This window comes from Homarus americanus, unplaced genomic scaffold (genome assembly GCF_018991925.1).
Source record: "Homarus americanus isolate GMGI-L3 unplaced genomic scaffold, GMGI_Hamer_2.0 scaffold48220, whole genome shotgun sequence".
Lineage (NCBI taxonomy): Eukaryota > Metazoa > Arthropoda > Malacostraca > Decapoda > Nephropidae > Homarus > Homarus americanus.
In genome coordinates this window covers 1,527,025-1,540,421 of record NW_024755060.1, presented here as the reverse complement: position 1 = coordinate 1,540,421, position 13,397 = coordinate 1,527,025, and the positions used below count along the sequence as shown (strand labels likewise).

Sequence of the window (13,397 nt, the reverse complement as noted above, 5' to 3'; positions counted from 1 at the left end):
AGACGGGTCATCATCATCAATAATAATCATCATCATCATCATCATCAGACAATAATCAATAATATCATCATCATTCATTGTCAATATCAGACGGTCATCATCAGACGGTCAATAATAATAATCAGACGGTCAATAATAATAATAATAGACGGTCAATATCAGTCATTAATATTAATAGACGGGCCGACACACACACACACACAGACGGCCACACACACACACATTAATAGATGGACGGATGTACACACACAATCAGACGGTCATCATCATCATCAGACATCATCATCAATCAGACGCATCATCATCATCAGACGCAATCAACAACGGACGGACGGTCATCATCATCATCATCAGACGGTCATCATCATCAATAATAAGTCAAACAAAAACACAAACAAAAACAAACACACAAAAACACACTGTCTAATGCTGGGGTTGGGTTGGTTGGGTTGTGTTGCTGGGCTGGTTGGGTTGTTGTGTTGGGTTGGTGCTGGGTTGGTTGGGTTGGGTTGGGTTGTTAGTTGGGTTGGGTTGGGTTTGATACAGTTAACCTAACAGAAACACACTGCCAACACGAGCGCAGTCATCATCGTCTGGCGTACAACTCCACAGCACAATGACGGATACTACGCCAGACGAACGTTCGGTTACCTTCTGCCTGTGGTGGAACTGTATCTGGTTGCGTCTGTAGCTCTATACACTATTTACTTGCTAACTGACTCACCCACTGACCGAGAAGACAATATGACGCAATACCTGACGGAGAAGTTGGTGTTTACAGTGTCGTTCATGTTTACTTGTTTACTCTTGTGTGTGTGTGTGTGTGTGTGTGTGTGTGCGTAACTGTGTTTGTGGTTGTATGAGTGTGTACTAGTGTGTGGAGTTACATGACGCCTACACCAGTATGCTCTACGGTACACACACACACACACACACACACTGACAACACAACGCCCGCCCCACCCACTCAAGTATCACATCCACCCTCATCATTTTAAAAAGAATCTCTATTTTTGTTTAATAGTTGGCGATTTTTTTAATATTTGGCGATTTTTAACATTTGACTTTTTTAATATTTGGCGACTTTTTAATATTTGCGACTTTTTTAATATTTAGGACTTTTAAATATTTGGCGAATTTTTAAATATTTGGCGACTTTTTTAATATTCATAAAAATCCATTTACTGAATAATTTAAACTGGACAAAAATACATTAGTTTATTTTAATATTTCTTAATAACGAAACTACAACTTTTATAATATTTCTCGTGTCTTAATAAAACCAAATAAAAACAACAGTGAAAGTTAGTTTATGTCTCTTTGTCCGTCTGTCATACAAAACATTCATACATGACATAAACATTCATACATAACATAAACATTCATACATAACATAAACATTCATACATGACATAAACATTCATACATGACATAAACATTCATACATACTACATGACATAAACATTCATACGTGACATAAACATTCATACATGACATAAACATTCATACGTGACATAAACATTCATACATGACAACATTCATACATGACATAAACATTCATATGACATAAACATTCAAACATGACATAAACATTCATACATGACATAAACATTCATACATGACATAAACATTCATACATGACATAAACATTCATACATGACATAAACATTCATACATGACATAAACATTCATACGTGACCTAAACATTCATACATGACATAAACATTCATACATGACATAAACATTCATACATGACATAAACATTCATACATGACATAAACATTCATACATTTTCACCTGAATGTATGTTTTTGTTTATTACTGTTTTTGTTAATGAAATATATTGTTAGACGTTTTTTTTTCTGGGTTTTATTTATATTGTGTTTGTTTTTTGTTAATGAATGAAAGAAATTGTTTGTAGGTGTTGTAAACAATAGAGGTGTTTGTAACTTGATTTTTTGTTTGTTTACACTTGATGTCCTCCACCGCCTCCCCTCTCACTTGCCCCCTTTCCCCTCTCTTCCGACCTCCTATACCTCCCTCTCACCCCTCTTGCCTCCCTCTCATCCCCTGCTGTCAAGTATACAAATTCTTGTGGCCAATACAAGGTAATGGCGACACGAGAGCAGTGGTACGCATGTGTGTGTGTGTGTGTGTGTACATGCATTCACAACCACACATGTATTTGTATCCGTGTGTGTGTGTGTGTGTGTGTGTGTGCGCGGGTGGGAGGTAGTGGCACATAGAAGAGGTCTCCGGCTGCCGCATGCGTCACTCGTGTCTAAGACGTTGGAGCCGCATGGTGTTCCTCCCTCCCTCCCTCACCGCCAGCCATCGTGATAGACTCCTGACGCTGGTAATACCTGGCCTTCTTAATTAACACACAAACACACCTGATGATACACTACACCGTTTATTGTTCCCTCTCCGTTGTGATGCTCTGTTGTTTACTGTGTTTACTGAGGGTTAGTGTTTACTGTGTTTACTGAGGGTTAGTGTTTACTGTGTGTTTACTGAGGGTTAGTGTTTACTGTGTTACTGAGGTTAGTGTTTACTGTGTTTACTGAGGGTTAGTGGTGTTTACTGTGTTTACTGAGGTTAGTGCTGGTGTTTACTGTGTTTACTGAGGGTTAGTGCTGGTGTTTACTGAGTGTTTACTGAGGTTAGTGTTGGTGTTTACTGAGTGTTTACTGAGGGTTAGTGCTGGTGTTTACTGAGTGTTTGAGGGTTAGTGTTGGTGTTTACTGAGTGTTTACTGAGGGTTAGTGCTGGTGTTTACTGATGTTTACTGAGGTTAGTGTTGTGTTTACTAGTGTTTACTGAGGGTTAGTGTTGGTGTTTACTGAGTGTTTACTGAGGTTAGTGTTGGTGTTTACTGAGGTTAGTGTGGTGTTTACTGAGTGTTTACTGAGGGTTGGTGTTTACTAGTGTTTACTGAGGTTAGTGTTGGTGTTTACTGAGTGTTTACTGAGGGTTAGTGTTGGTGTTTACTGAGTGTTTACTGAGGTGTGTGTGTTATACTACGGGTAGTGTTGGGTTGGTGTTTACTGAGGGTTAGTGTTGGTGTTTACTGAGTGTTTACTGAGGGTTAGTGTTGGTGTTTACTGAGTGTTTACTGAGGGTTAGTGTTGGTGTTTACTGAGTGTTTACTGAGGGTTAGTGCTGGTGTTTACTGAGTGTTTACTGAGGGTTAGTGTTGGTGTTTACTGAGTGTTTACTGAGGGTTAGTGTTGGTGTTTACTGAGTGTTTACTGAGGGTTAGTGTTGGTGTTTACTGAGTGTTTACTGAGGGTTAGTGCTGGTGTTTACTGAGTGTTTACTGAGGGTTAGTGTTGGTGTTTACTGAGTGTTTACTGAGGGTTAGTGTTGGTGTTTACTGAGTGTTTACTGAGGGTTAGTGTTGGTGTTTACTGAGTGTTTACTGAGGGTTAGTGCTGGTGTTTACTGAGTGTTTACTGAGGGTTAGTGTTGGTGTTTACTGAGTGTTTACTGAGGGTTAGTGTTGGTGTTTACTGAGTGTTTACTGGGTGTGACAGTGTCGGTGTGTTTGTTTACTGAGTGATGCTGTGTTAGTGTATATTGACTGATTCAGTTTAATGAGCGTGTTTACTCCTTTCTCTAGCGTTCATGTACGTGTTAACCAAGAAACGTAGTGTTTATGTACGTATGTTTTATTTGTTATGTACGTACGTGTTATTTGTTATGTACGTATGTCTTATATGTTATGTACGTATGTTTTATTTGTTATGTACGTACGTGTTATTTGTTATGTACGTATGTCTTATATGTTATGTACGTATGTTAACTCACTATACTTTTAATTTATTCTCGCTCTTATAATATTAATTTAACCTAAAAATTCCCTTAATCTCCAGAAGTTAATTATACCGATGTTAAATTAACCTATGTATCTAGGCCATTGTGTTAATTTAACTTAATGAGTGTTAATGATCGTCTCCTAATTACAATGTTACTATACATTACTAATTATACACTAAAGGTTAATTACATATATATTTAACATGCTATTAACATGATTTAGTAAACGCTTCATAATTTAACTTTATGCATAACTAAATATTACACTTTTACAATGTGTATATCATGTTACTTTATCTAGTGTTAATTTCATGTTAATGTTAACTGATACTATAACAAATTTGTATTCTTAGTGCTTGTTAACTTAGTATTAACTTAACCTTACTAATAAATATATGTTAATTTAACTGTTTTTTTATTTTTACCAATTAACATAATGTGTGAGTCATTGTTTAACTCAACCACACAAACAAACAAACACAGACAGACGTAAAGACGGACATAAAAACAAAAACAGACAGACAGACATAAGACAACACAACACGAAACAGACAAGACCGCTACCATAACGAGGTCAACCCTACAGTGGTTCCTCGCGACACAGGTAACGTCCCAATTACCTGTCAGGTGTGTAGTCAACATCTCAAGGACGTGGGAATATGGATGATTGATATATCGGGTGTGGGTGGTTGGGTGGGTAGGGGTGGGTGGGTGGGTGGGTTGGTGGGTGCGTGGGCGAGTGCGTGTATCAAATGTGGGTGGGCGGGTGGGTGGGTTTTTTTGGGCGTAAGCTTTATCATAACCTCTTTATTACACATAGTTACACAACCTAACCTAACCTAACCAGAACCTAACCCAACGTAACGTAACTTGAACCTAACCAGACCAGGTGGAAATAACTCGTCTCCCAAACCTGTACTCAAATACATAATATTACAGTACAATTTTCCCCCAGATACAAAATTATACCTTCCTGTAATATCAGTACAGAAAATGATCAAGAATACTGGATGAATTATATTTGATTTATGTATTTTTGTATCTTCCTGTAATCCAGAATTATTACCTAGATTACAGTGTGGATTATTTCGTTTTTGTATTTTTATGTAATGTAAATAATTAGATATATTACAGTATGGATTATTCTTTATATATTAGGTACTTGTATTGTCCTGTAACCCACAAAACTTACAAGGGATTATTTCTGTAACCAACAAAATTATCAACACCAATAATACAAATAATTAAGAAGGCCTAAACTAAACATAATAAAATACAAAACATGACTGTACTTTATGAGTTAATGAATATACACAAGTTACAGCCAGGATACAGGTACAGTACACGCCTGAGAGAGAGAAATTGGACCTTGATTACAAAAACAAGGATGGTGGCGGTGAGGGGGAGACGGGGCGATTATTTGATGGCTTGTTTGTTCACATAGATCTTGGTTCTCCTACACCCGCACACACACACACACACACACACACACACACACACACACACACACACACACCCTCACATGGAGCTCGAACCAGTGTAAAATAATTGCCGACCTCAGTGTAATAACCTCTCACACACCATAACACAATAACACCATTAATAACACTATAATCACTATAACCACCATCCCTTAAAGCCCAAAATTATTGACTCAACTTATTCATGGTGTATAATCTATAGTGAAAGGTTTAATTTAAAGGTTTAATAATCCAGGTAAATTATCACGTGTTGGTATTATTGGTTCATTACAGGTGAGAAGGTGTGGTAATTAGCTTATAGTGGACAGGTGTGTTTGGGACCTAACAACCAGGTGTATCGTGGAGGTGGAGGGTGTCGTTCAGGGTGTGTATGGAGTGGAGTGTTCCATCTCTCTCTACTCCTCACCTCTCACTCCTCACCCATCCCTCTCACCCCTCTTCTTTCCCTCTCCTCACCTCTCACCCTCCTCTCTCCCTCTCCTCACCTCTCACCCCTCTTCTTTCCCTCTCCTCACCCCTCATCACCTCCCTTGCCTCTCATCCAACTCTCCCTCTCCTCACCTCTCACCCTCCTCTCTCCCTCTCCTCACCTCTCACCCTCCTCTCTCCCTCTCCTCACCTCTCACCCCTCTTCTCTCCCTCTCCTCACCTTTCACCCTCGTATATCTTAACCATAATGACTTCAATTTGTTTTAACTACTCTGAGGTGATTTACGATTCACAGTGATTATGGAACAGCCAATCAGGATCTTACGACTTACATCTTAATTGCTGTAGTTCGCTTGTTTAGATTACGTCTTTGAGTGTAAGTTTCATTTTAATTCGTATCGTTCCATCCTGGTATCTCACACAAGTTCCACTCTGGTATCCTACACAAGTTCCACCCTGGTATCTCACACAAGTTCCACCCTGGTACTCTACACCTAACACAGGTTGACTCACAAAGCACCGTATTTACATAAGCCCAGACAGGTATTGTAGTCAGAAGAGAAACTTGACATTGAAGATTATAAAATACGAGTGTGTTCAGTAGGGACGTCTTCATTCCCTAGATGGCGCTAAATATCCGACATACCCGCCCTGTACTCTGGTGACGTCTGTTGCTGTAGCCACGTCAGGTGATTGACTAGTTTCTGGTGTGTGTGATTCGTGAATGACTCGTGTGTGACTTGTGTGTGATTCGTGTGTAACTCGTATATAACTCGTTCATAACACGTAAATAACTCGTGTACTATATAACTCGTAAATAACTCGTTCATAACTCTTATATAACTCGTATATAACTCGTTCATAACTATTTAACTCGAATATGACTCGTACAAGATACCCCCACCTGACCTCACATTAGTTAGCAGAATTTGTTAAGCACTGTCTGTTAATTCACTTTGACAGTAACGGGAAATATGAGAACGTATCTAACTGGTTCTCTCAAGGTCCCAAACTCGTTTTAATCACCGCCACTTGAAGAAAATAATGTCAGGGAAAAAATTCATGCCAGGGAAAAAAGTATCAGTGGGGAAAAAGTCATGGCAGGGAAAAAATATCATCTGAAAAATTTATCAGGGAAAAAATCATCTTAAAAAATCACGCCAGGGAAAAAAATCACCGGGAAAAAAATCACGCCAGGGTAAAAAAAAAATCACATCAGGAAATTCTCAAATGTTCATGACTTTATCAGTACACAAATAAACACGAGGAAATAGTCATGTCTTCACGGGTGGTTCTGGTACACTATTAACATTAGGAAATTAATGCATTGTAACTTTTCAGTGTGACTCATCGCTTAACACAAGTCTTTCTCAATTGTCGGGTCACAAAATGGTGTTTGGAATATGGGTTTGTTTGTTTTTTTTAATGTTTTTTTATGTTGTCTTTGAAAAAAATCAATGTTTTCTTTGTATGTTTTCAAATGTTCAAATATCTTCATGGTAGAGGTTACAAATAAATATTACAGGTTTATTTTATAGAATGTTCAATTAGAATGTAAGTGAATGTTGCAAGTTTCCTGGTGTTTCCCCGTTATATGAGGAGGAAATAGTGAACGAGCTTCTCTCTCTCTCTCTCACACACAGAGAGAGAGAGAGAGAGAGGAGCACCAAATGACCTTCACACTGTTAAGATAATCTCTCAAACTAATGCAAAAAGTCATTCTCTCACTTGAACCATGACAAACTCCTTCACTCGTTAAAAAATATTCAATAGAGTTTTTAATGGAAAATTCTGGGTACAGATTCTTGAGTGGATCTGACAAAGTGGGGAGATTTGGGGAGGGTTTTGGGGTGATTGGGGAGTTTTTTTGGGGGAGGGTGTCTGGTAGGTATTAGGGGAGGTGTAAGGTAGGGGTCAGGTAGGTATTAGGAGAGGTGTTCGACAGGTGTCTGGCAGGTATAAGGAAAGGTGTCAGGTAAGTATTGGGAGAGGTGCTCGACAGGTGTCAGGTAGGTATTAGGGGAGGTATCAGGTAGGTATTAGGGGAGGTGTCAGGTATCTGGTAGGTGTCAGGGGTGTCAGAGAGGCAACCATTATAATCAGTGAGAAATGGTACAAGCTTCACTTCCAATATACAATGATAAGATCTCACCCACATGAAACATCTAAGTGGACCCAGTGTGTGTGTGTGTGTGTGTGTGTGTGTGTGTGTGCGCAGCAAAACCTAAAGATAATAACAGGTATTTTAAACCATGACATGACCAACAATACTCTCCCTTTCTCCCTTCCTTCTCTCCTCCTCCTTCCTTCATTCCCTCCTTCTCTCCCTGATATCCTCCTTCCTTCCTTCCCTCTCTCTTTTCTCTCCCTCCGTCTCTCCTTCTTTCTTCCTCCCCTCCCTCTCACCTTCTCTCCCTCCTTCTCTCCCTCCCTCCCTCCTTTCTACCCTCCTCCTCCTTCTCTCCTCCCTCCTCCTTCTCTCCCTCCCTCCTCCACGGTTTCAATAATATACACCATCCTCTCACTTAGCCTGGGGACTGACAGCATTCGGGGATGTATCGTGTGTTGGAGTACCTGAACATTTGTTATTGTTGTTATTATTATTGTTATTGTTGTTGTTATGGTGGTGGTGGTGGAGCTGGTGATAGTGGTAGTTGTAGTAGTGACAGTAATAGTGATTGTGGTGGTGGTAGTAATAGTGGTGGTGCTGGTGGTGATAGTGGTAGTGGTGGTGGTGATAGTGATTATGGTGGTGAAACTTGTTGATAGTGACAGTGATAGTTGTTGTGGTACGTTCATAATACTACCCCCCTCACCCCCACCCCTTCCCCTCCCCTCCACCCTCCTCCCTCCCCCTCCACTACCACCACAACAACCCAATTCACTCTCACTGCCAAATCACATCACCGGAACAACTCATCACCCCCCTCCTCCCTTCCCTTCCCCACCAGTCCTCAGCAGTAGGAAGGTCACGTATAATACCTCCTGTGTATGGGGGGTCAAGGGGGGGGGTCATGGGGGGTAATTTTCCATCTAAAAGCCAAATGATCACTGATTTATACCTGATAAATTCCCTCTCTTTACGAGGCGTCTCTTTAACTCTCGTCACTGTGTTTTGGGGAAGGCAATTTTGGGGTATTATTTCCCGTGTTTATATTTTTTGTATGTATTTTTGTGTTTTTGTATTTATTTATGATACAAATTTTGGCTGTAACTTTTGAATGTTTCTTTTATGAATTTTTTTTATTTACTTACGATACAAAATTTGGCTGTAATCTTTGTATTGTTACTTTACCGGTGGAATTTTTTTCTAAGTGGGAATTAAGACATAGTAGTGAGTTTTAAGTATAAGTATAACTATATAAGTAGTGTATCTGATGTTACTTTCACTATATGACTTATATTTACGATTTAAGTATTTTCTAAGTGAGTAGTAAACACAGTAGTGGCTTTTTGTAAGTATAAGTATATAAGTAGTTAGTAACTCAGGTTATGTATATCAACTAAATACAGATAATGATTCTTTAAAGTAATTTGATTATTATCCATCGTCCGATCATTAATTATAAAGAGGGTGTATTGTAATCAGTACCGTCTGTCTGTCTGTCTGTCCTTGAGTCCGTCTGTCTGTCTGTCTGTCTGTCCTTGAACTCCCCACCACTTCCTGGGAGTAATAGTGTAGATGTCTCTTCCTATTTTTATATATATCATGTTTTCACCAAACAGAGGACCCCCAAATCTGCCTCAAAATCACATGTTGACCCCAAATCTGCCTCAAAATCACATGTTGACCCCAAAATCTGCCTCAAAATCACATGTTGACCCCAAAATCTGCCTCAAAATCACATGTTGACCCCAAAATCTGCCTCAAAATCACATGTTGACCCCAAAATCTGCCTCAAAATCACATGTTGACCCAAAATCTGCCTCAAAATCACATGTTGACCCAAAATCTGCCTCAAAATCACATGTTGACCCCAAAATCTGCCCTCAAAATCACATGTTGACCAAAATCTGCCTCAAAATCACATGTTGCCCCAAAATCTGCCTCCAAAATCACATGTTGCCCCAAAATCTACCTCAAAATCACATGTTGACCCCAAAATTGCCTCAAAATCACATGTTGACCCCAAATCTCCCAAAATCACTAAAAAACGATGACAAATCTGGCCCTTTTCCTCCTCTTTATCCTTCACCACCTCTTCCTTCTTTCTCCCACTTTTCTATCGCATCCTTTCCCACTCTACTCCCCCTCTCACCCTTCTCTCATCCCCACTCTACCATCATATCTTCCTCCTTTCTCACATTCTTCCACCACCTTCCCCTTCTCCCCTCTTTTCACTTCCTCCACACCTCCTCTCCCACACCCTCTCCCTTCCCACTCTTCTCCCACTCCACTCCCACGGTTGAGGCAGATCAAACGCCTCTTCACAACACCCAGCCTACAATACTGATATAGAACCAACTCTTATTTTGTCTCTTAACTTTTACGAATAAGAGAGTAATATTGTCTCCTCTTAAGTGAGATAATAGTAATATTGTCTCTCTCTTTAAGTGAGATAAGAGTAATATTGTGTCTCCCCTTTAAGTGAGATAAGAGTAATATTGTCTCTCTCTTTAAGTGAGATAAGAGTAATATTGTCTCTCTTATGAGATAAGAGTAATATTGTCTCTCTCTTTAAGTGAGATAAGATAATAAGGGTGTTTACTTTGTTTATTAATTAGTACAGGTAGAAGGGGAAGGTGGGGGGAAGGTGAGGGAAAAGGAGGGGAAGGGGTTAGGGAGAGAGACAGGGGGATGAAGGAAGGGAGAAGGAGGAAGGGGTAGAGGAGGAGGAGGAGGGAGGAGGGTGACAGGGGGATGAGGGGAGGGGAAGGGAGAAGGAGGAAGGGGGTAGAGGAGGAAGAGGGAGGGAAATGGGGAGAGGGACAGGGGAAGGGGGAAAGGAAAGGGGCGTTTATTCTCCAGCAGTGGACCAAGGAAGGGGTCACTGTACTCCTGCCTGGGATAAGATTACTGATGACTCGATGGCCTCGATGGCCTCTCTTTTCCCTTCCCTTCTCCTCCCTCTCTCTTTCTCTTCATTCCCCACTTTCATCTCTTCTTCTCTACCACCCTCCCTCCTCCCCTCTTCCTCTCCTTATCTTCATTCTTCTTCCTCCTCCTCCTCCTCCTCTTCTCGTCTCCTGACCTTCCTCCTCCCTCCTCCTCATCCAACCTTGCAACTTACATCATCGACACATCAGGTAATTGGAGGAGGGGAGGGGGAGAGGGGAGAGGAGGGGAAGGGGTGAGGAGGAGGAGGAGTGGAGGGGAGGAGGAGGGAGAAAGAATGTACGTGAGAAGGAGGGAAAGAAAAATGAGAGAGAGAGAGAGAGAGAGAGAGAGAGAGAGAGAGAGAGAGAGAGAGGGAAGAAATAACGGGCCTCACATCTCTGGACAATCAACAGAAATGTGGCCAAGAAATCGTGACGAGGAAGGAGAGTTACCCCCCCTTACCTCCCTCACCCCTCACCTACCCTCAACCCCCCCTCCTCACTCCCCTTCACCTTCCCTCCTCTACCCCTTCCTTCAACCTGTCTTTAGTCCAAGGTGTGTAGTTTTTCCCAGGATGACCAACGACGGTGAGCCTTATCTTGACCCTTATCCTAGGTTGATTTTTTCCAGGATGATGGATGAGGGAGGCCAAGGAGAGAGAGAGAGAGAGAGAGAGAGAGAGAGAGAGAGAGAGAGAGAGAGAGAGAGAGAGAGAGGCACCCACAGCATCAACCAAACCAATGACTGGACCACCAAATTATCCCTCCCCCCCAGTTCCTTATATAGAGGTAATAGGTTGGGTTTAACGACCTTGTTGACTGTTTGGCTGGTCCTGTGGCCCTGAGGAGGTCAACTAGTGTGTGACTTGATGATGAGGTTTTTAATAATAATAATAATAATAATAATAATAATAATAATAATAATAATAATAATAATAATAATAATAATAATAATAATAATAATAATAATAATAATAAGAAGAAGAAGAAGAAAAGAAGAAGAAGAAAAAAGAAGAAGAAGAAGAATTAGATTATTATTATTATTATTATTATTACTGTATAAGCGTCACACCTCATTTCAGCATTATCCGGTGATTTCAACGCGACAGTAGGGAGTAATCACAATGGTTTACGGCAATAGACCCCCACAGATAAACAGACCCCAACCTGGCCTTAAAATCATCATTATATTGGCCTATTAGGACTGGGCCCCAATATTTGTGATTAGGTTAGATTAGGTTAGGTTAGGTTAGGTTAGATTAGTTTAGGGTAGGTTAGGTTAGTTTAGGTTAGTTTAGGTTAGTTCCAATTAACAAATTCCTCCTATACGAGTCAGCGACCTCTTGTACGTCACTCCCCAGCTGGTGGAACACAACAGCCTACGTCATCAAGGCCAGCGACCAATCAGCGTACGTTATGCCAACAGTGACCAGGTCGGCATCATCGGCCCTTTATGGTGTCGCACATTTCACCTCACCATAAGAGGCGCGCCACTCCGGGAGGAAGGCGGACGAACGTTTGTCTGGCGTAGTTATCATAAGCGTTTCCTGGAGGTTGAAGGGGAACGTCCGACTCTTGTTATTGCTCGTGCTGGCGATGAGGTTGTGTTAAGGTATAATGTCTTCACAAACGTCAGCTTTCTGCTAAATGGAAAGGAATGCCAGGCGTTGTTGATTGCTCGTGCAGGCGTTGTGTTTACGGAGGGGAAGAAACATTAATCCCTTAGATGCGTCAACGTCCTCTAGAGGAATTCATCAGGTGGACGGAAATTCCTGGCGCTACTGACTGCTCGTGACTGCTCGTGCTGACGCTAAATGCTCATGATGGCGCTTCTGGTGGCTCGTGTACTGGCGCTACTTATTGCTCATGCTGGTGCTGGTCACTGCTGGCGCTGTCGTTGGCTCCACACACCTGAGCTGACTCCTGTTGACTGACCAACTAGATGGCGGTCACGTGAGCCACCTGGAGACGCGGTTATGTATAGTAATGTATAGGTCGGCAGAGTGAGGGAGTCAGGAGGTAGTAGAGAGAGGTCAGGAGGTAGTAGAGAGAGGTCAGGAGGTAGTAGAGAGAGGTCAGGAGGTAGTATAAGAGGTCAAGAGGTAGTATAAGAGGTCAGGAAGAGGGTAAGAAGGGTCAGGAAGAGGGTAGGAGGGGTCAGGGAGCACCAGGAAAGGTCAGGAAGGGGGTAGCAAGTGTCAGGAAGAGGGTAGGAGGGTCAGGAAGAGAGTAAGAAGGGTCAGGAGGCACCATGATGGGTCAGGAAGAGGGTAGGTAGCACAATACTGACTCAGGGTGAAGTAAGCTCGACTGGGGCAAGTGACGTCATCACCAGTTTGCATTGACGGAAAACCCGTTGAGCTGGTGGGTCATGGAGGAGGAGGAGGAGGAGAGAAGAGGATGAAGAGACGTAAGAGGGAAGAGGAGGACAAGGTGTGAGGGAAGAGTAGGAGAAGGAGGAGGAGGAGGAAGAGGAATAAGAGGTGTGGGAGGGAAGAGAAGTGAGGAGGAGGAGGAGGAGGAGGGAGAAAGACGCCCGAGGAAGGAAGATAAATAGAGAGGAATGAATAAAGAAGAAGAAGAAGAAGACCAAATTTGATTACAGGCGAAGGTGGTGAAGCGGTGGGAGGG

The 13,397-nt window shown here is 41.6% G+C and overlaps 1 protein-coding gene across 1 annotated transcript in view; it reads left to right on the top strand.

The window, feature by feature from the left end:
* Positions 1-2,279: 2,279 nt before the first annotated feature.
* Positions 2,280-13,397, top strand: part of LOC121856351 — a 70,896-nt gene continuing 59,778 nt past the window's right edge. Inside the window, exon 1 of the mRNA XM_042351860.1 lies at positions 2,280-2,356. The gene's annotated coding sequence lies outside the window, so the exon portion shown is untranslated. The remainder of the gene's footprint in view (positions 2,357-13,397) is intronic.